The sequence below is a fragment of the Adiantum capillus-veneris genome, chromosome 30 (genome assembly GCF_014529385.1).
Source record: "Adiantum capillus-veneris isolate H3 chromosome 30, ASM1452938v2, whole genome shotgun sequence".
Classification (NCBI taxonomy): Eukaryota; Viridiplantae; Streptophyta; class Polypodiopsida; order Polypodiales; family Pteridaceae; genus Adiantum; species Adiantum capillus-veneris.
Genome location: NC_140960.1, coordinates 11,377,801 through 11,401,414, shown reverse-complemented (window position 1 = coordinate 11,401,414; position 23,614 = coordinate 11,377,801). Strand labels below are relative to the sequence as shown.

The window sequence follows — 23,614 nt, the reverse complement described above, 5'->3', positions numbered from 1 at the left end:
CAAAAGGACAATGTAAATGTCAAAAAAGCTCAACCTTGGATGCAAATGGCCCATAGCCATGCTCGTTTTTCACTCTCTTTACAGTATCATGGTACTCAAAGAGATTGCAGCAAATAAGCACAGTAACTTGAAAACCTTAAAATAGGAAAACTTGACACCAATTGCAATACAAACACGGGGGCACAGATTCACCATCCATCAAAATATGGTTCAAGCAGCTAGTCATATCAACAACAAGATTAGGCCGATCCAAAAACGTAAATTGATAAATGTGACGATTGATTTTGCACAAAAGCTTTTTGGTCTCTGAAGTACTAGCCAATGACTGCCATGTAGCAGCCCCAATTCATCTTATGATGGCTCAAGCATGATAAGGAAGAATGAACACTATTAGAGCTTTCACAAAAGGATAGTTAAGAATACCAAATGCCAATGTAACATACCAACCCATCACTATGTATGCATGATCGATAATACTACTGCCTTTTCAAATCCAGTAAAGAGTAAATTCCCCCATAAAAAAAGTGCACGTTAAATCTCTTGGTTGTCATCCACAAGACAAGGCTGCATCATGTACAGCATTAACTTAAAAGCTACAACATTCCCAAAAGCACCATATGTGACGGATAATGGGTGTAGGACTAGTCAACCTCTGCTCCCACGCCCTCCCACAAAACTCACACACACACGTGCACACACGTACATGAGGTTCCACAAACTGCACAGCACCTGAGACTCCATGCAGCCATGATGAAGCCTTCAATACAAAGAATCGATACCACAAAGAGCTAATTGAAGACTCCGCATAGTGCAGTCATTTCCCTTGTTGAATGTGCATCTACTAAAATCATCAGTTGTTTAGCACTCCCTGTCTGTGTAGCAGTAACCAGGCTAGCTCTACATTGAGCACAAGTACTATGGATTAGAGGACAATAAAGCGAATAAATTTACACAGACATTTTGCATCTAGCCTGCATAAAAGCTGGTAATCATCAACATACCTGCTCCACACAATGCTCATATCACATCAGCCACACTTAGAAACTGCACACTAAAAATACAGTGTAATCTGCACTGCCAATGCATGAACAACCGAGACATGAGACATCTTAACCCCACCGCAAGCTCTATATAGAGCACTGTTTCTTTTTCTTTGGCATTTTTTTGGTTTTGCTTCTAGGAGCTATGTCCTTTTACAGAAGGGCTCCATCAACTTCGCACCAATCATCTAGCAACACCACAATGAGTCTTGCGACAGTTCTAGGGCCTGTGTCTTTAAATCAGAGGAGTTCCCTGGCACCTCCACCTTAGCCCAATGCTGATGTAAAACAATAAATGGGGCCGACCACCTTTCTTACCTAAAGACCACATTCGCCACAATCTAGCTACCCATTGGGCCTTGTCTACCATCGGACATATCACTATCACCAGCATCATCACGCCTATCTATAGACACTTGTCCAACAACCTCATTCACTCCCCCACCGGGCCCACTTGAAACTGTTTCTGCACTATTGGACTGACTTCCACTTCCTGCAGGTGCATTAGCAGGAGATGTAAATGCAGTCGTAAACCCCCTAAACCAGGGAAAGGTAAGTGAAAACCTCCTTCCTGTTCCTTGAGACCCTTCCCTTCCCCTGCCATTATTATCTTGTGAAGGGAAGGGCCGTTGTTCCTGTTGTTGTACAGAGATATTCGTTTCTCTTGCCTGCCTCCCCAAAAGAAACTGCCTTGGAATTCCTTGGATTGAAAAACCTCCTGGACCTCTTACACCCGCACCAAGCATACCCCTGACTCCTGTCACATCTGAAGAGGAGCCTGTTCTTAACCCCCCTCGCTCATAGTCAGGGTCATCAGTGGGCAGCTCATATCGGCAGACTGGACATGAGTTATGCTGTTCTAACCAAGGTAATATGCAATCCGCGTGATAGAGATGCTTACATGGCATTTGCTTGACTTCCGTGCAAAGTTCAAACTCATCCTTGCACACTGCACAATAGGCTGCATCTGTCCCTAGGTGCTCTTCAGATATGCTGATGATGGGTAGGGCTTCCACAGCTGACTTTGAAGCCGGGGGTGCTCCATACCTGTTGGGGTCATTCGCAGCAAGCTGTTGAAGGAGCTGCTCAAAGCCAGGCCCAATAAAATAATCTCCAATGCTACCAGGCAAGCGATGAGGGGGGCCACCTGCACCATTTTCAAGAGGAAGCTCTCTGTTATGCATGCTAAGAAGGTTTTGAATGCGACCTCTCAGAACAAGTATGGGGTTGAGGTTGTCTGGCTCCGCTCCAGTTTCAGCTGCTTGCACCATGTGCATGTGAGTGAGGAAGGAGGACATGTCTTCAAGAAGCTGACCAAAGCCAGGAGCCATGTAGGCCCATTCGATGCCAGCAGGGTAGGGGGGAGCAGCAGGGGCCGTGGCATCAGGTGGGGAGTCAGACCACTCTTCAAGAAAATCACCATTGCAATTTGGGCAGATCAACTCACTAGGATTAGCGGATCGCACTGCCCGGGCGCATTGGTGACAGTAGTAAAGCTGACCTGCATCAGACGCCATGGATGCAAGCTACCCCAAGCACGTGGTCGAGTTGTACATGAAGAACTGATGGCAAACCCTAGCCCTAGGGGACCACTTGATCCCTACTATCACATTTCAAAGAGAAGCCGGCTATGGAACTTGCCCGGTCCTTTCCTGCAGATCGCGGCTTGCGGTCCCATGTCGTGAAACGACATCCAACCCCTTACGTTATTCGATTTTAAATGATTCGAGTTTAAATGTGCTAACTAGAGTGCTTCGTCAGCTGCATTTGAAATGAGATAATGTATACGAGTGGAGGTAGACCTAGAGGATAAAAGTGAGTAGAAGTAACAGTGTCACAGGTGGAAGCCAAGGGAGAGGGGAAGGAACATAGTATCACACATTTTAGTCATACATTAAAATCTTATAATGTGAGAAATCTCTTCTAAATTGTTTTGTTAGTTGTATTTGAAAGGATGATATCAAATAAACTAGAGTGCTTCGTTAGCTGCGTTCGTATCAAATTAATTTATGTCTAAGATATTTATTAAATGGGAGGAGAGACTTCAATATGAAGGGGGGGGGGGGGGGGGGGGGGGGGCAGAGAGAGAGAGAGAGAGAGAGAGAGTTCATCAAAGGGTGTTTGATTTTTTTATCTGAGAGAAAATGAAGCACGGAGAGAGATTTCATCAAAGCGTGTTAGATTTTTTTACCTGAGAGTGTTTGGGATACCGAGTGTCGTGGTTCAGAGGCGTTCTTTGCAAAAATGGGATACCAATCGTAGTGCTTCAAAGGGGTACCTCGCAAAAAACCTCAAGGAGGGTTAGAATTTTGTCAAGCTCAACGTTCGTGATCATACAAGATGTCAATGTTATTAATTGTTTGTTGTCCATTTTCATGTTTCAAAAAAAAAACATGCAAGTCTCCTTACATGGGGGAGTTTGCACAATCCTCCCCAATTTTTATAATACAAGGGAACATGCCATTCCCACGGTAGCATGCAATTTTCAGTGCATTCATTAACTGCGTTCTCAGTGTCAAAAATCAAAAAATGATTATGCTTACTCACCGCGGGATTGAATCTCTCTCGTTGATGCAATTCCTTGCATCAATGATGTTGGGCATCTTGTTTAGAGCCACATGCCTTCAAGATGCATGCATAGGTGATAGCATTTGGAGAGAGGCCCTCGCTTCGCATCTGTTGAAAACAAATTAGAGCCTTCTGGCCCTGTCCCCGTGGGACAATTGGAAAGAGGCCTTCGCTATCGCAAGAGAACAACAAAGTACTTCTTTGAAACAGCCACGTTGGGCTTATCTGTAATAGTGATGACAGTTCAGACATGAGAACTTCTCATGCGTTTGTGAGTCTGCTTGATATGTTTCACGAGTATTGCTTCTTCCCTAGAGTTGTTAGTGGATTTGTTGCGTTATTGTAAGGGCACCACATTTGCCATACATATAAAGAAAATCCCTGCTAATAACAACGCGTTTCTGAATAGCTTGTGACTGACTAGCACTCTCATCAATTCTCTCACCCATGTCAGTATATTACAAAGTCTTTCAAGAGGCTAGCATAGGTGCTTGCTTCCATAGATGATTGCATTGGAGAAAGGCCTTTTGCTTGCATATGCTTAGAACAGCCTTGATGAGCTTCCTTGCTAACATCCTGCATCAATTCGAAGTGATTACCCTCTTGTGGTTTTTCTATGAAGGTACCAAGAAAGAACAAAGGAAGCCGATCTCCTGTTTTCACTGAAAGGCTGTAATTCTGATGATTTCTCAGTTTGCGATGAGAAAGACGTCAGAGGGCCGAAACTGTAGTTTAGAGCAGGAATAGCTAAATAGTTGCACATCTTGACAAGTCAACTGATGAAGGCCATAAAAAAAGTGAGCAAGCACTTGCCATTGGATGGTCGATGCCACGTGGATGAAGGATTCTTGCTTTGCATCTGTTGGAAACAACCTAGGGCTTTCTAGCCCTGCTCTTGTTGCGCACATCTCAAATCAACGCATTCCAAGAGGCGACATTCCGGATAGGAAGCTCCTCAAGCACATTTTGTGCTTTCTCAAGCGTACCACATTTGACATACATATCGACCAAGACAATACTGCCAAGCACGACATCTTTCTTCAATAGCCTCCGACTCACAATATACTTCTGAGTTTTTGTGCCCATATCAGTATCTTGTGTAGAGCCACATGCCTTCAGGCTACGTGCAAAGGTAATTGCATCTGGAGAGAGACCCTCGCTTTGCATACTTATCGACCAAGACAATGCCAAGCACGACATCTTTTCGCAACTGCCTTGACTAACAATGAAATTGTGAATTTTTGTGCCCATATCAGCATCTTGCTTAGAGCCACATGCCTTCAAGATGCATGCTGAAAAAAAACTAGAGCTTTCTGCCCCTGCCCACGTGGGACAAATCTTGCAATTAGTGCATTCCAAGAGTCCACACTCCAAATAGGAAGCTCCTCGAGCAGTTGCGTAGAGCCACATGCCTTTAAGATGTAAGTGTAGCATTCAAGAAGAAAGTATAGGTGACTAAATTTTGAGAGATACACTTGCTTTTGCATCTGCTGAAAACAGCCTAGGGATTTATGTCGCTGCTCTTGTTGCGCACATCCCACAAATAGTGCATTCCAAGAGGCGACATTCCGGACAGGAAGCTCCTCAAGCACTTTTGTGCTTTCTCAAGCGCACCACATTTGGCGTACATATCGACCAAGGCATTGCCAAGCACGACATCTTTTTTCTTGCGTAGAGCCACATGCCTTCAAGATGGATGCATAAGTGATTGCATCTAAATAGAGGCCCTAGCTTCGCATCTGCTAACATTGCAAACAGAACACCTGATAGGGAGCATGATAGATTTGAAAGTCGTCAGCGCCTGTGATTGACGTGTGATTAAAAAATCTTGCAACATGTGATGCTTGTGTAGGTGATTGCATCTAGAGAGACATTCCGGACAAGGAGTTCCTCTAGCACTTTTTGTGCTTTCTCAAGCACGCCACATTTAGCATACATATAGACCAAGAGAGTGCAAAGCATGACATTTTTTTCTTGCATAGAGCCACATGCCTTCAAGATGCATGCATAGGCGATTGCATCTAAACAGAGGCCCTTGCTTCGCATCTGCTGACATTGCAAACAGAACACCTAATAGGGAGCATGATAGATTTGCAAGTCATCAATGCTTCACCTAATAGGCCCTTGCTTCGCATCTGCTGACATTGCAAACAGAACACCTAATAGGGAGCATGATAGATTTGCAAGTCATCAATGCTTGTGATCGACGTGTGATTAAAAAAGATTGCAACATGTGATGCTTGTGTAGGTGATTGCATCTATGCCTGCGTAGGTGATTGCATCATGAAAGAGGCCCTCACTTCGCATCTGGATTTTGACTGCAACGATTAAAAAAGGGCAACAGAGCCACATGGGTTCCAGATGCCTGTGCATAGGTGATTGCAGCTAGAGAGAGACCCTCACTTTGCATCTGGATTTTGACTTCTAGGCTATATAAGCCCACAACTTCCTTGCCACATCTATGAGGGGCATATCTTGCAATTAATGTGCCCCACGAGACAGCAGTCGAGTCCTATGTAATGCCACATGCCTTCAAGATGCAAGCAGACATGATTCCATGCCCTCGCTTTCATCTGCTAAAATAGCCCAAAAATTCTTGGCCCTTCGCTTGTTGGGGATGTCCCGCGATTAATGCGTTCCAAGAGACAACATTTTGGACACGAATCTTATCAGGAATCTTGGCATCGAGGGTCCAGGAAGGTCTAGATTGTTTTCAACATTTCCTAACTAACAATATCATCGTGAATTTTGTTGCCCATATCAGTATCTTGTGTAGTGCCACCTACCTTCAAGACAAAAGCATACTCAAGCACTTTTTGGTGCTTTCTCAAGTACACCACATCTCGCATACATGATCATTGCTCCTATGTAGTGCCACATGCTTTCAAGATGCAGGCATAAGTGATTACATCAGGAGAAATGTCCTTGCTTTGCATCTTGAAAATAGCCAGCAAGAGCTTCCTGGCAGAGATGACATTCCGGACATCAAGGCATTGCCACATGCCTTCAAGACAAAAGCATAGGTGATTACATCTAGAGAGATGCCCTCGCTTTGCATCTATTGGAAACAGCCCAGCCCAGGGCTCCGTGGCCCTGCCACATTTGGCAAAGATGTCAACCAAGGCAGTGCCAAGCATTATGTTTCATAAAAGGGAACCACAATATTGATCAAACCACCGCCAAGCATGACATCGTACTCCCAACAGTCCCCGACTAGCAATCACATCGTGGATTTTGATACCCTTGCGATAGGCATATTGGGCATATCTTGCAACCAACATGTTGCAGGTGATGACATTCTGGAGAGAAAGCCCATCACGAACTTTTCATGCTTTCGTGATAGTACCACATTTGGCATACATGTCAACCAAAGAATTGCCAAGCATGACATCCTTCTCCAAGAGTGTTGGATTAGGTATCTTCTCATTAATACGCTCACCCATGTGAACGGCTTGTGTAAGGCCACTGGCCTTCAAGGCGCAAGCATTTCCATTCAGACTGAATTTGAAGAGATGCATCCGTGAAAACGGCATGTAGCTTTTTGGCCCTGCTCCTATTGTGTGTATCCCACAATCAATGCATTCCAAGACTCGATTTTTTGGATAGGAAGCACCTCAAGCACTTTTTATGCTTTCTTAAGTGCACCACATTTGGCATACATATTGACCAAGGCAGTGCCAAGCACGATATATTTTTTCAACATCAACATCTTTGTGAATTTTTGTGCCCACATCAGCATCTTGGAGTAGATCCACATGCCTTCAAGATGCATGCATAGGTGATTGCCAACTGGAGAGATACACTTGCTTTGCATCCGCTAGAAACAGCCTAGAGCTTTTTGGCCCCGCTCTTGTTAATCACGTCCCGCAATCGGTGTAATCCAAGAGGCGACATTTTAGACAGGAACTTCCTCAAAAACTTTTTGTGCTTTCTCAACCGCATCACATTTGGCATACATATCAACCAAGACAGTGCCAAGCACGACATCTTTTTTCAACATCAGCATCTTTGTGAATTTTTGTGTCCATATCAACATCTTGTGTCCATATCAGCTCTGCGACAGAAATCTAGACAGAAGGGAAGGACCTTGAAGGCCTATAGCCTTATGCAATGATGAGATTGCTGGTTATTATCTCCACATAATATTTGCAGCTCCTTGAATCGAGGCACCTCTTAACTCATCAACAGCAGCAACAGCAATAAGATTCCATGCTTGGTGGTGCTATCTATATGTATGTCAAATGTGGTACCGTCATGATAGCACGGGAAGTTTTTGATGGGGATCATCTCTAGACTATCATCTAGAGTAAAAGGGCAATGCCAAGAGCCTAACTGACAATCTCCTCTCTATTAGCTTGCCCACCTCAACACCTTTCTCATTTTCATTTGCCTTACAAGATGCAAGCAGAGGCGGTTGCATCTAAAAAGAGTCTCCCACCGTGCACAAATGGCAACCAAAAGTTGTGCCAAGCATGACACCATTTTCCAACAAGCCCTTATTTTTGCCTTATTGCTGAATCTATTGCGCGATCGCACAAGACCAAGTCAATTTTAGTGTAAAAGCCATTTGGTTTGAGGACTATGAATGGATACTTCTACTGCGTTCAGAGGCGATGTTGCTCACTGAAAACACCACAGCCTCCATGCCACACAACGATGTTGTGCATATCTTGCAATCAAAAGCCCTTAGCTTCCATGCCCAATATGTGGAGAGAGCAAAGGCACCGTGTGAAAAGAGCGCAGAGCTTCCTTTGCACAATAATGTTGTGCATATCTTGTAATTAGTTAATGCCACACAACGATGTTGTGCATATCTTGCAATCAAAAGCCCTTAGCTTCCATGCCCAATATGTGGAGAGAGCAAAGGCACCCTGTGAAAAGAGCACAGAGCTTCCTTTTCACAATAATGTTGCGCATATCTTGTAATCAGCTGATAAGATTCAAGCAACGACGGTGCTTGCGTTATTTTTATTGTCTAACAGATGCTGTTATTTTTGTTGATTATAAGATAAGACTACTTCCGTTGAAAATCGTGGCCATGTGGACGAACATCTTGCGAGTATTTTGATTTTTCCTTCTACGCTAACAAAGTAATGTAATGCCTTGCCTATACACACTTGGCTTCAAATTGCTAGTGGATGTTTTTACATTTGTTGGAGACAATCCTCTCTCTAAATTCATTGAAAACAACTCAAATATTCTTGATCCTGCTCTTTTCAAGTGCTGATCACAAAGTTAATGCAATTTGATCGATTACATCATGGACAAGATAAAGGCATACGTTGCACTCATCGAACTGCAAAGACCATATCCTCAGCAATCCAGCATGGCCATTTTCCTTTCGACAACCTCCATTATGAATTTGTTTGTCTATGGTGTATAGTGTTGGATAGCTTCAACATGCAAACACATGTGACCAAACCATTGCCAAGTACAACATTTTCATTTTAATAGTCTTGACGAGTGCTTCATTAACTATATTTGTGTTGAATTAAAATCGGGGCAATCTAAATTTGTTTCAAAATAGTATTACTACTTGAATCAATCTCACTGTATTGTGTGCATTATAAGAATGTAGTTACGTCCTTAATCATTTGTGTTTGTGAAATTTCAACATTCAAGAAGAGTATACATTACTAAACAAGAAGCTTGTAGAGAAAAATTAGGAGAGAGAGAATGTGCCTACTAATTCATGTTGGTGTCATTTAACAAAAACTTAGAGAGAGAGAAAGAGAGAGCTTGTGCTTTATTTTCATAGCTTGCTACAATGTTTAGTATGTTGCAATCCTAACATCCAATTTTGCTATGTGGACCTCAAAAAGAACCACAAGAAGGGTTAGAAGTTATATAGATTGATGATCCGATCATTTGTAATATATGATTTTTGAATTAAATATTGTTCCCTTTTTATGTATGAAAAAAAGAAAACTTACAAGTCTCCTTGCATAAGAGAGTTTGTACAATCCTCCCCAAATTTTATAATACGTGAGAACGTGACAGTCCCACAACAACATAAAAATTTATAATACGTGGGAATGTGTCTTCCTGCTGCAGCATGAAATTTTTCGTGGATTCATTTATTTGCAATGTTAGCCAGGAAATCTATTCTTTATGGTTATCCGATTAGGTACCCGATAGTCCATACACATAATATAAGTACCATCCTTCTTTTATACTAGTAGAATTGGTGAACAAAATGAAGATGAACTAGACCTGGCCATCCCTTTTTCCACAAGCTCGTTCACTTGTCTCATAATCTCCTCTTGTTGAGCCAGTGAGACTTGATAAGGAGGGTTATTAGGAAGTAAACTACCAAGTAAAAGTCCTATCATATGGTCATCTTGTCTGTTTTGGGAGTTGACTCCCTAGAAATGTCATCCATGAGTGAACACATTTTGAAACTCATTAGGAAACAAGACAATTATAATTCATCTTTAGTTTCATTTTTGACCTCATTAGGAACACGTGCATTCCTTACACTCTTTGGAAAAAAAACCATGTGTCATAAGATCTAATGTCTAACCAACCCAAATGACGTTCTCATATTAAACTGACCATTTAATGTGGGAGAATAAATGGGAACAAAAGGTTAGAATATAGACATGTGCTTATGGATCTGTCTCAACACGGGGCCAAGGTTAAAGGGGTCCAAATGAGAGATAGTCTGTCAAAGAGAAATGCTACCTAATGGAGCTTAAAGACCTTAGGGTTAGCTTCATTAAAGACCTCCAAAGGTTAGTGTTAAAAGTCGTTTGACCTTAGGCAAGCTAGGGTTGTGCTTGAGGTGCTTATAGACTAAGGTGCTAAGGTGCTCCATGACTAAGCTGCTTGAGGTGTTCCACAAAGTCAAATATATCTCTACTCATGAGGGGGCCAGCCCTCATTGTAGGAGCATGAGAGAGAACACACACACCCTCACACAAGGCAAACTTGGTCTAAAGAAGCAACTAGGACACTAGTCAAGTTCCTCTTCATTTTGCCCTCATGGTGTGCCTGAAGCCTATTGGTTGGCCTCTCAAGGGGTCCAATGATAATTTAGTGTAATGGAAATGGCCTATGTACTTTGAGGATAGCGGAATTAAGAGAATTAGGGAGAACATTTTTGTGAGACTACTTTGAGAACATATATAGGGTGAACTTAATTGATGGTAGCAACATAATCATAGTACTTAATTAACTTGGCATGAACAATACTTTTGCAAGAGAGAGAGTTTAGAGAACTTGACAACAATTAAGGAACGGATTTATGTGGAGCCGGTCCCCCCTCTAATAGACATTTGTATTATAGATTATCCCATCAAGAGAGACTTGGCACAATACAATCTTTGTGTTCCTTGTGACTGTCTTTGTAAAAAGAACTAATTATCCCAAGGCCTCAAACACCTTCGAAGGTGGAGAGAGCTAGTGGGGAATGAGGGTAGGGAAAAGGAAGAAGAAACATTCATAGGAGAAAAAAATAGTTTCTCACTTATCATCACTCTTCTTGCTAGCATATATAATAGCATAGTAATGAAGATGGAGAAGATGGCAAGCTTAAGCATTGAATTTCAGCATGGTTCTTGGTTGGATTTGCATTCCATAGCTAAGAGTGTTGGTGTAGGCTCTCAACTTCTCTACTAGCTTGGAGAAGGAGATGGAGCTCTTGCACTTTGCACTTCACACAATGAGAGTATGTGTGAGTGTGTGTGGGAGAGTATACCCCCCAAGAAACCCCCTTCTTGCTTTGGTCGACCCCCTCTTCTATCTCAACTTGGAAGCTCATTAGACCCCAGCAAGCCTAGCCTATCACATGCATAATGCATATCAAGCAACAAGGGTAGTCTTGGAACAAGTTTCCCCCTTTCCCCTTTGAGAGAGAGGACTTGATAAATGCAAAAACAATAAATTAAATCAACTAAATTATCATTGGAACCCTTGGGGGGCTAACCAATAGGCTTTAGGAACACCATGAGGGCAACATGAAGAGGTGGTTGACATGTGTCCTTGTTGCCTCCTTGGTCTAGGTTTGCCTTGAGTGAGGGTGTGTGTGTTCTCTCTCATGCTCCCAACTTGTAGGGCTAGCCCCCTCCTTGTAGGGATACTTGTTGACTTTTTGACACCTCAAGCCCCTCAACCGTGGGCCCGGTTCCCACCACAAGCTTGGCCCTTAAGCCCCTCAAGCTTGGGCCAGGTTCCCACCTCAAGTACAACGCTAGCATATCAAGCATGACAAGCACCTCAATCATCTCAGTCATCAAGCACCTCAAGCATCTCAGCCATTAAGTACGACAAGTACCTCAAGCTTGGGCCGTGTTCCCATCTCAAGCAGAACCCTCTCTTACCTAAGGTCCAAGGCTTTTCACACTAACTATTGGAGGTCTTTAATGAAGCTAACCCTAAGGTCTTTTAAGCTCCATTAGCTAGCCTTGCTCTTTGACAGATCATCTCTCTTGGATCCCTTTAACCTTGGCCCCGTGTTGAGATAGATCCATAAGCACATGTCTATATACTAACCCTTGTTCCCGTCTATTCTCCCACATTAAATGATCAGTTTAATATGAGAAAATAATTTGGGTTGGTTACATATTAAATTTTATGAAATTACCTCTCTCTTGAAATCATAGTCATCCTCGACTATGAGGTAGAAGAGATAAATCTTTAGTCATTACTCAATGTTTATTATCGGGTAGAGGATCCCTTTTTACCCTATGGCATCATTCCAAGGTGGATGACTAATCCATTTGGTGCTTGGGAGACATAGCTGCCACAAGCATGTCTGCTCTTTAGTCCATTTCATTCTCCCAAGTAGAGTGACAAATTCTACTTTGTGTTTGAGAGACGTCGTCATCACAAACATGATTCTAAGTATGCATACTACTTAAATTTGTGCTCAATAAAAAGAGAACCAGTCTTATAAGACAAAAACATTGGTCATTTAAAAGAAATTTGTACATTTTTTAACTCTAATGTAGCATTGTAAGCATTGACAAGGTTCATACTATCCTTAAGCTCTATCCCTTGCATCCATCTAACATCTTGAAAAGGATAATTTTTGAACTTAATAAGATAATTTTTGTTGTAGTACCTTGTCTTCATGCCGAAGAATAGCTTCGGATTGTAGCACCTCTTCTTGGTCTTCGATTTCGGGAGTATCTTTAATAATTGGTTCACTTGGTGGCTCTCCTTTGTAGGGCTTAAGTAGGCTCACATGAAAAGCATTGTGTATGAGCCAATGGTTGGGCAGCTTGAGTTGATAATCCATATCATTGATTGGCTTTAAAATTTGAAAAGGACCATAGTATCCTTTTGCTGGTTTAGCATAATACTTTTGATGGCCCATAGGATTTTTGCCCATCGTTTGCCTCAATCGAGATTTGGGAAACTTAAGTAAGACCCAATCATTTTCTTTGAACGTTAAGGCCCTTCTGTGCTTGTCAACATCAGCTTTTTGCCTTTGCTGAGAGATGGATATAGCCTCCTTAATCTTTTGAAAATATTCTTGTAAGTCACGGATATACTCATTGGCATCGAAGATCTTCCCATGTACTTTAAGTAGCAAGGAACTTTTAGGTCTTCCCTCAATGATTTCAAAAGGTGCTTTTCCTGTAGAAGTATGGAAAGTATTATTGTATGCATACTCTACAAGATGTAAGTACCTTTCCCATTCATTGATCTACTTTTGTAACATAAGTAAAAAACAATGTAGGTCAAGTAATTAAGAATGCTACCCATGTACATGAAGATTTTGGGTAGCTTGATCTACTTGACTATCTCATATCCAAACTAGAGCTACATAGTTGGATTGGTGAGTCACTTTATGTAGTCTCCTTAAAACCATACTTGGTTGCAGTAAGGTAAACATTGCACTATGTGAGTGCTACTTTGCCGGTATTTAAAGTTGTTGAAATGTGAAAATTTTGTGAAGGTTGTAAGGTAGGAAAGAAGGCGAAAGAATTCTTTTCTCATGATGATAAACATGTAACTATAAATGCATTGGACTTAGTATATACAGATGTATAGGACCCAACAAAGACCATTTATGGGTGGATGTGTGAGCTTCATCGATGGAATACAAGGAAGGTATGACCATGCCTATTTCATGAAGCATATAAGTGAGGTGTTAATGCACTTTCAAAACTTCAAGGCCATGGTTCAAAAACAGAGTGGGAAACATGAAAAGTACTTTGCCTAAGGTCAGATGGAAGGGGAGAATATTTCTCCAATGAATTTAATGATTTTCTAAAATAACATGGAATTTAAAGGCAGTTTTTATGGAGGTATACTCCACAAAAAAATAGTTGGCGTTGAGTGGAAGAATAGGCACATTGCAGAAGCTGTTGAGCATGGACAAATAATAAGAACATGCCTCATTGTTATTAAGCTGAGGCTATTTCTACAAGTGTTTACATTATGAACATGAAGTAAGCCTCACCCAAAAGACTGCATCTATGTGAAACAGTTGCGAATGTTTCCAGTTAGGAAAGAAGGCAAAATAATTCTTCCCTCATGATAAGCATGTAACTAAGAATGCATTGGACTTAGTACATACAGATGTATGGGATCCGAAAAAGGCTGCATCTATGGGTGGATGTGTGAGCTTCATTGATAACCATACAAGGAAGGTATGGGTCTATTGCTCACTTATTCTCTCACCTGCCTTCGAGCCTGGCAGCTTCGGGTAATTTAGCCAAGTAGGTTGGCTTCTCTGTAGCAGCTCATGTGCCTTCCATGTCCTCATCCTTGGTAGAGGGCAGAAACTGAGGTTATCTCTGATCACTTTAGGTGCCTCTACCAGATGGATTAGATACTGTGGATATTTTGTCAGCCATGCCTTTCTCCACCTGGGCTGAGAGTCTACTATCAGCTTGACCCCTTCAGGTTTGGAGATGTTTGCTATGTACATTGGCATTGTTGGCTCCTCTCTGATCCGCTTGTTGATCATGGCAGCTTCATATTTCAGCAGAGGATATGGGAGAGAGGGCTGTAGCCATTCACGCCAAAGGTTGCTGGCATCTATCTTCTGAATAGTCATTGATTAAAGACCCTCTGCTCCCATTCCAAGGCTTCTTTGGCGGTATCTCTGATTGCCGCTTCTATGGCCTTTTGCAGCTTCTCTTCTTCTTCTTGGGTCAGATCTTGTGGCTCTTGTGAGGGTCCTACAAGGATTTCCTCTTGCATGGTTGTGTCCACTGGATCTGCCACATTCTCTATATCTATTCCCTCCATGGCTACTGGCCTAGTGCTAAACTGTTGCTCTTCTATTTGCTGTTGGCCTCTCAGCTCTTCTATCTGCTTTTGATGTGTCTTCTTTTCTTCTTCCGCTTGCTCTCCCATATTCACAAGGAGGTCGTTTAGATTGGCATTTATCTTTTCCACCCCTTCGAGCTTTCTCTTGATTGCTTCTAGCTCATTTTGCATGGCCTTGTGCTCTTCTTCTAGTCGATTCTGCATTACCATAGAGCACTCTGCCAACATCAGTCTTTGCCGCTTCTCCAGGGTTAATTGCTTTTGAAGCTCTTTGATTTCTTCTTCATATAAATCAGTCTCTGAAGTAGTGTGAGTCGAGCTAGTAGCTCTGACTATGGCAGGAGATGCCCACAGTCGTTGGATGGTTTGATCTTTGACTTTAATCTGGTCTTTTAGCTCCATAACCTCATCCTGGCTTGCTTCATGCTCTATCTCTACCTTTTCCTTGGAATTTCTGAGTGTTTCCACTTCTTTGGATTCTTCAGTAAGTTGCAGGGTTAGGTTGTCCCTTTCCCTCTCTGCATCTGTCAAGGACTTGCTGATTTTCCTGTATTCTTCTTCAGCTCTTTGAAGTCTTTGATCTGTTGCCTGATTTTCTCGTTCCATCTCCTGGCATCTTTGTAATGCCGTGGCCAGACTGGCTTGCAGCTCTGCTTCTTTCTCTATATGCTCTTGGCTTCGTTTTTGTAGTGTGTCGACTTCAGATTTGATAAGAACTTCATTCGCTTTGAGATTGTCAATCTCACTTTCCGTGGCCAATGATTTTGCCCTGAGCCCGGTTAGCTTGTGCATCACCACATCCCAGTCATTGGTAGGTGGCTACAGGTCCACTGTATCAGTGGCCATCTCTTTCAGTTCCAATAACCGTAGTCTCTGCATTTGTTCCTTGGGCCTTGTGCTTGCCAGCTCAAATGCTACTGTAGCTGCCTCTTCTCTTGAATAACCCGCAGCTAATAGATCAAGGAATGTCCTAAACTTTGTTTCCTCTGGCTTTGGCTGCTCATCTTTGGGCTTAACTTCTTCTTTCTGCTCTTCCCCTTGGCTCTTTTCTTGCTTAGAATCTTCATGTTCATAAGATGTGTCGAGCTCCTCCTTTTGTTGGGTTTGTGGAGGGCTAAGAGGACGTGGTGATGGCGGTGGGCTGGACTCCGGGCTTGACGGTGGAGTTGCTGGCTTTTTCTTGAACTCCCTGTCTACCTTTGTCTTTCTCTCTCTCTCTCTCTTGGCCTTCCTGCTCTTCTAGCAGTTGCCGTCGTACTTCATCCACTTCTTCTTCTGTAATTGGAATGTTAGGTATATTCTCTGTTGCAGCATCTAAAATCTCAAAATTTTTGATGTAATCTTCAAATCTATCTCGGTGCACCCTTCGAGACGATCCGGACATGGCTTCTAGTGAGGGCTTCCACAGCTCGCTCAAATCTCCTTTCAGTGCTCTTTCGACTATGAAGCTTTCCATTAATCTCTCGAGCCGTGCCGCTTTCTATGATTTGGTCTCTTTGATCGGCACTTGTACACTTTCCTTCTTTCCTTTCTTCGGCTTGGGCGGCTCTTCTAGCACGGTCTCTAGCCGGTGCTTCAACCTTGTGGCAACTCTGGGTGCTTTGGGCTGTTCTTCCTCTTTATCTTCTTTCAGCCTTAGCCAATCATTCTGTGATGGAGGGTCAGGCCAGTTTTCCTTGGCATGTAGTGCTCCATAAACCACTTTCATTATCAGTTCTCCTGGCACAATGTAGGTGGGATTTTTGTTGCCCATCTTCAGCAGATTGTCATGGATATAAGCTGCATACTTGATTAACTTTGGCTTGCTCTTTTGCATTGCTCTGGTGAAGGTGGTAGCAATGGCTCCAGGTGGCATTATGTACTTCTGTGGCCGTTTTGTACACATGTGGAAATATTGGTTGTATGCTGGCTCATGACTGCCACTTTTGGGTTTGCAATGTCTTCAAAGGTGTAGTTATTCTTCTTTTCAGAGTACACCTTGACTTCATGTCTTCTCTTGGTCACACTATCTCCTTTGTTGGAGATGTCTAGTGAGGCTGCCACTACTCTTTCTGTGATTACAATCATAGAGCTTGCCCTGCAGGTCAATGACTCTGGCCACTCCATCTTCTTTGATAGTTGTTACGAACTCCCACACTCTTTTGATGTCGATTCTCGCTGGTAGAGCTTCAAAGTAATTATGGAGATCTATCTTCTCTAGGTATTCTCCCATCTTGCTTCTGACAAACTCATTGAGCTCCCGAGGTAGCATGGGTAGGTCTATTGCATTTCCTTCAGTATCTTTGAACACGCCTTGGTAGATCTTCAAATCATTGGACTCTAGCAAATCCTTATGAATCCACGTGCTGGTTGGCTTCAAAGTTCCTTCTGGGATGACAAACGGCTCTACTTCTTCCAAGTAATCTTTTATTGTCATCCTCTTCTTCTTTGCCGGTGATTTTGCAGCTGCCATGGATCCTGTTGCACTCATTAGTCCGAAGTTAGCGTTTTTTCCATATCAGCTGAGAAACTGAGTTTTAACTATCCAAATGACTTGAAAATTGAAAATAAAACTTAAAAGGAACTTGGGAAACCTTGCATGTGCTCACAGTATAATTTTGGCCAAAATTTATCATTTAGACATTTCATCAGTTTCTAGTGAAACTTGGTATGCTGGTGGTCCTTGACCTGATGAACATGGCTATGTGATTGGAATTGGGTTTGGACATCAAAAAGTGTATTTTTGGGTAGATTCAGGCTTTAGGCTCACAAATTTGGAAAGATGACCTCAACAGGTGGCAAATGATATTCAAATGGGTTGAAATTTGATATATGAGCTCCTTGCACCATGGTAATGGCTCTCATGAAGTCAGATCTTGCACAATAGGTCAAAATAATGCTGGAGACATCCTACGTGTAGGATGTCTACTTCATCAAAATTACTTGAGATTGGTTCTGTAGGTAACTCTTGGCATGTGGAACATGGCCTTGCTCTTGGATTTTGATTTGGACAAGAATTGGTGTTGGTAAGACCATGTGTAGTGTTTTTGGGCTCAAAAAGTGCATCTTTGAGGTGTTGGGGGCCAAAAGTGATGACAATGGCTTGAAACTTGATATATGAGCTTAGGGAGGTGTAATAAAGAGATCTGGAGTTGAAAAATACCATCTGGGGGCCAAAAATGTCATTTAGACATCCTACGCGTAGGATGTCTATTTCATCATTTTTTACATGTGACCACACAGATAGGTTGGCAATGTGCTCATAAATGTATTGTGCAAGTTTCATGTGATTTGGACAAGTTTTGGTAGGTCTATGGCCCATTATTGCCTGTATGCCCTGACTTTGCATTTTTTCATGCATATGAGGTCAATTTTTGTCCAAATGTGATGAAACTTGGTGGTTTGCATGTACAGGCTATTCAGAAGCTTTGTGTGATGAGAGATGTTGGGGTTGGTGCCCAAAAATGGCCTTGATACATCCTACGCGTAGGATGTCTCTTGATGATATTTTTGTTGGAGGTGCTACTGCTGCCTGCCCTGAGCCCCCCCTGAGTCCCTTTTAAGCATTATTTCAATAAAAAAGTCAAATAGTTAGAAAGAAACTCCCTGTGTGGATTTCAGAGCCTCCTAGCCATTTTTTGACTTTTGGAGTGTTTTTCGGTGATGAAATTTCTTAATGTTGGTCTCCATAGCTTCTCGATCCCATGGGGATCCTTGTCGTATGGTTTTTGTCGACTTTGGCTTCACTGGAGCTCCGTTTGGCAATTTGTCGCTCTAGAAGCACCCGTGGTTGCGTTTTCATGTCTTCGATGACTTGTGGTGGTCTACCACCATAGGACTTGGTTGTTGATGGTCTAGGAAAGCCGCTTGTGAAGTTTGGTGGCAAACGGACATGCGGTTTGGCCGCGAGAGCTATTTGACGCTTTGTGTGTCTGATGCTGTTTTTGAAGTTTAGTGCCGCTTTGGGTCACAGTATGGTCATGTGGGCTATATAGACTTGTCGAGCATGTTGAGATGCTCCTACCCATGAGTTTTGGTAGCATTTGGACGCCTTTCCGCCAATTTCCCATTTGGTGGTCTCTTGCGAGGCTCGGGTTTTTCCCGATGGTTTTCTACTGCCTTTGGTCATCCAAAAGTGGTCTCCTCTGCTAGAGTAAGCTGCCGATGAAGTCTCATTGCTTTTGGGTTAGCCGTTAGGTGGTCACTTCTACCTGTAGGTCTCTACTGCTTGCTTTTTGTGTAAACCATACGTTAGTTTTTGCGACAAAACAACAAACATGCGCGAAAAGCTCAAGGTGGTGAGCCTACCTCTCATGTCTGGAGCCTGTCGAGTGGTCGTGCGCGTCGTAGAAGCTGCTGGAAGTTCCGTTCGCTCTAGGTGGCAGAAGCCCTCTCTCAAGGTCAATAGTAGAAATGAGCTTAAATTGAAGTGAAAATTTCTTATAATGGGGGTCCCCGAACCACATTCCATGAAATTTGACATGTGCTCCCAAATTCTTGCGAGATGCGGTTTAGGCTCAAAAATTTCTTGATTTGGACTCCATTTGCCCAGTTTACGAGAAATTTGACGTTTCGGTCAAAATGTGGCCAAATCATGCTTTTCGCTCCATTCTCATAATTGCACCCTCATTGTACCATAGGTTGTCCTATAGTCACTAATCATCCCCATATTTTTTGTTTTTCATTATGACCGTTTTCACCTGCTTTTTGTATTTTTGAAGTTTTTCGGCCGAAAATGAGTAAAATTGAAAGAAAAATAGCAAATTAAACCCAAAAAATCCCCAAAAATCAGAATAAATAAAAAACATCACCGCAAAACACTATTTTTGTGGTTGTTGAGCAAAGGCTATCACCTGTTGTTCTTGTGCATGCTGAATTTTGACTGTATCCGCATTCCAATCTATCTACACGTTATACTCTTTTTGCCAAGGTTGTCCCAACAACATGGGGTGTTGTGTGCTCTCATCCTCAACCACATAAAACTTGTGTGGGTAAATATATTGATGTATTTGCACATGCAATATAGTCCAGCCCAATGTTTTCAGCAAATGTGGCGTACTACTTTCCAGCACTTGTGGAGTAGGATGTAGTTGACCTTTGGGCTTAAGCTGTTTGTATAATCTGTAAGAGATTAGATTTGCTTGAGCTCCAGAATCAAGCAATGCCATCGATTCAACTTGATTGGTACCTACTTTGACTGCAATTATTGGCTCCACTGTGTCTTCATCAAAGTTCGTTAATCGAATAGCATTTATTCACAACGGTGTGGCCACATTAAAAGCTATCAATTTAGCAGCAAATACTAATTCTTGTCATTTACAAGCCGGAAAATGAGCTAGTTTGAGAACCAATCTTTGTTTGCAATGGAGAAAATGGATTAGGGAAAACAACATAGGTTACACAATGTCTAGTAGAAACAAGATTGGTTCCACACAACCTCAAGGAGGGGTGAGAATGAAAAAAGTGTCCTAGCCACCCAAGAAGGAGAAAGATTAATGATGGCCTTTAAAAGATATGCACTTCAAAGTAAAGTACTCTCTTCATCTATACTCCCAAAACCCAAAGGAATAGAAGGGCACCAACAGTCGACCATAAAAGAACGTAGTTGCCCAAAAGGAACAGCTCAAAGTCAAGTCAAAACCCAACAATTGGTTATCAGGAGCTGATAAAGAAAATAATCAATCGATATCACCCAATGATTTTTTAGTAGAGCTCATTTGAAGGATCAACAGAGTATTGAATTGAAGCATCTAGGAGGACTCTTGGCACTCCAAAGGATAGCCCATTTTCTAGTATCACTTGGAGACTATTCAATTGCAAAAAACATGGTGGAGAGCAGAGAAAACAACCCCATACAAAACACACACACCAAGCCAAAAAACAACAAGCAACATGCAAAAAAAAAACACACACAGAGAAACAAAAAAGAACGTGACCACCAGAAATCAAACAGGAAAGAAACCCCAAAATTTGTAAGCAAACAAGCAAAAGACAAGGAGCATGAGTGTGTAATGGCTTTGTCCTTTATGACGAGCCACTATAACTATTTCATTATACTTGACAATGAAGTAAAAACAAGAAAAGAGAACCAAAATTGGATTGAATTTTCATTTTTGATATTGTACTGGACAGAGAACTGGAGCTCTCACAATTGCAAGTCTGTTGCTTTAAATCAAGAATACTTGCAAGATTTTTTGTAATACTTTATATTGTTCTCAATACTTTCTGCTTCCTTTTGATGAACATTTTGTTGTCTTGTAAGTAGTTGTTTGTTTTTGCATTCATTTTCTATCATTAAATTGCAACCCACAAATTGAAAAGCCAATAGATGAACAAATATTAGAAAGGAGATGAAAAGCCAATAGACGTTATCAATTTCTTTGAAAAAACTAGGCAATGTGATACTTTTATCAAATTCAATTACCACAATGTTCATCACGTCTTTCTTTGAGGAGTCAGGATCATATCAGGTAAATGAGAAAAGTTTCACATTGGGGAGTTTTGAAATTGATGCATTTTGCATAATGTGGGATTTTTTCACACATTTTGGGAATTCTCTCTCTCTCTCTCTCTCTCTCTCTCTAGACATGTAAGTAGTAATCTTTCAAATAGAGTGATAGTTCTTGCAAAAAGGCAGTGTTTATAAACACCATTAACAAAGAGAGAGAAAATAAGATCTGGATTTTTATGATTTGTAAGGATTGGATTCAACCTCAGTGGATTAGATCTCTTTTTATATGAAACCCTTGCTAAGCTTTCATTGCTTCCCTGGCTGGTATCGTTATTGTTATATATGTGGCTTTTTAAAGCTCCATGACCAGACAATTGCATCAACATCTCTTCAAACATGAGGATCTACTTTATTCTCAATGCAAAAGCCCTCTTGAACAATCAACATAGATAAGCCACTTTTTCTTACACATGATGGCACTCATTATTATATTATTAATTTCTTACACTTGGGTGATTTTGTATCCATGTCAAAGTTTGACGTAACCATTGCAAACCAAAAATACACATGTTAATGTGTAGTAGGAAAAATAAGCCTCCTTGTTGCACATCTACAAATGGGTTGAATTCTTTCCTCGGTATCTCTCTTTGAGGCCAACAAAAATGATCATTGAACTCTTTATACCTTGAAAATATTTTGGTATACAATTGGGTATCCATAGAATCAAGTAGCACACATCACAAGGCGACCGCCCCAAGGCAAGTCTAGTTACGACTCTCGGCTCCTTGAACCCTCGAGGAGGTGTTCCAAGAATCTACTAGCCTACCAAGGTGACAACTAACCCCTATCAGCCCAGGGCATCGGTTTAGGGCCTTGACCAAGCGAGCCAAGGTGGTTCCCCTCGCGTGCCAAGTGCTAATAAGACGCTAGGCCTCACATAGATACAACATAACATAAAAAGTTCCTTTTTATATGTCTAGTAGCATTTTTGCTACTCTTTTAGACACTTTTTTTGCTTCATTGTTTCATTTTTTTAGCACTATTGCTTCCATTATGAGATGTTTATGGCAAATGGACTAAGGGACTAAAAGCCTGATCATGGCCCTAGGTCATGTTAGAAATGAGTGGAGTATTAAGTCAATCACTAAGAGTCTAGGACTAACAAGCAATGATCTTACATTAACCTAAGGTCAATGCCAATTACCCATAATTAGCACACATAAAACCAATTTTCTAACGATTTTAATTTTCACAAAGCAAAGTGTTGAAACTTTCATGTATGACTAGCTTTTGAAAATGAAAGGAACCATAACTTAGAAGCAAAGTCACCCCGTTCTGAGTCTCAGCTTGGAATGGAGAGCTTGGTGCTCGCCTGCATACGAAGTACACCTCAAAGATGAAGCAACACCTGCATGATTCTTTCGAGTTACCTAGGGCAACAAAACTCGAGGTCTTTAAAGAGGAGAACTCGTAATAGACCACGTTGCCCATCGGGCCCAGCACCCTCCCATGAGGCCGTAGCCATGACTCACGAGTTAGAAGGATCATTTGGCATGTAGCAGCTCAATGAGGCTATGCATTGGCATACGTTAACAACGGGTGTGTGTGTTTTCCAAAAGGGGTGCGCCAAGAGTGAAACAGTGGGGTCATGCATTGAATAATAATGTTGGGTGGAGACAACGCCAATTTGTGTGTGATTTTGGTAGTATGCTTGGGCAAGATTCATACAAAAGAAGCAGTGAGCATGCGGGACCCAGTATCCATGGTGGGGTGGCTGAGTTGGTGGGTGCCAGTTGGGTAGGGCAAGTGGACCAATGGGGATAGTTGAAGAGCTCTAAAAGCATCAACAACAACGATTGTTTGGTGCGGGTGATTTTTTATTTTTTATTTGTTTGAAAAAAATTCACTTATGGGAGGTTCCCATGACCATCAAAGGTGTGAGCGATTGGTTTTGAGCTTTGTGCCGAATGAGTGATTTGTGCCAATGTAGCTTCTTTACGAAGTAACATGTGTGTGTGACTTGGTGAACTTTGCAACAAGCATACACAATTCCTTTTTCAGGGATTAATCAAATTTGAGCATCAAAGGTGTGAGCGATTGGTTTTGAGCTTTGTGCCGAATGAGTGATTTGTGCCAATGTAGCTTCTTTACGATGTAGCATGTGTGTGTGACTTGGTGAACTTTGCAACAAGCATACACAATTCCTTTTTCAAGGATTAATCAAATATGAGCACTATGAATAGAGCACATAATGGATAAATGGGTCAATCAAAAAAATTCATGTTCCATCATTGAAAATTTCAATCTCTTAAAAAATGCATTGCTAAAACCAAGACATATTCTTAATTGA

General features: G+C 41.8%; 1 pseudogene; it reads right to left on the bottom strand.

Moving 5' to 3' along the window:
- Positions 1 to 508: 508 nt before the first annotated feature.
- LOC147417542 (E3 ubiquitin-protein ligase RING1-like pseudogene) lies at positions 509 to 2,736 on the bottom strand (annotated as a pseudogene).
- Positions 2,737 to 23,614: the final 20,878 nt, after the last annotated feature.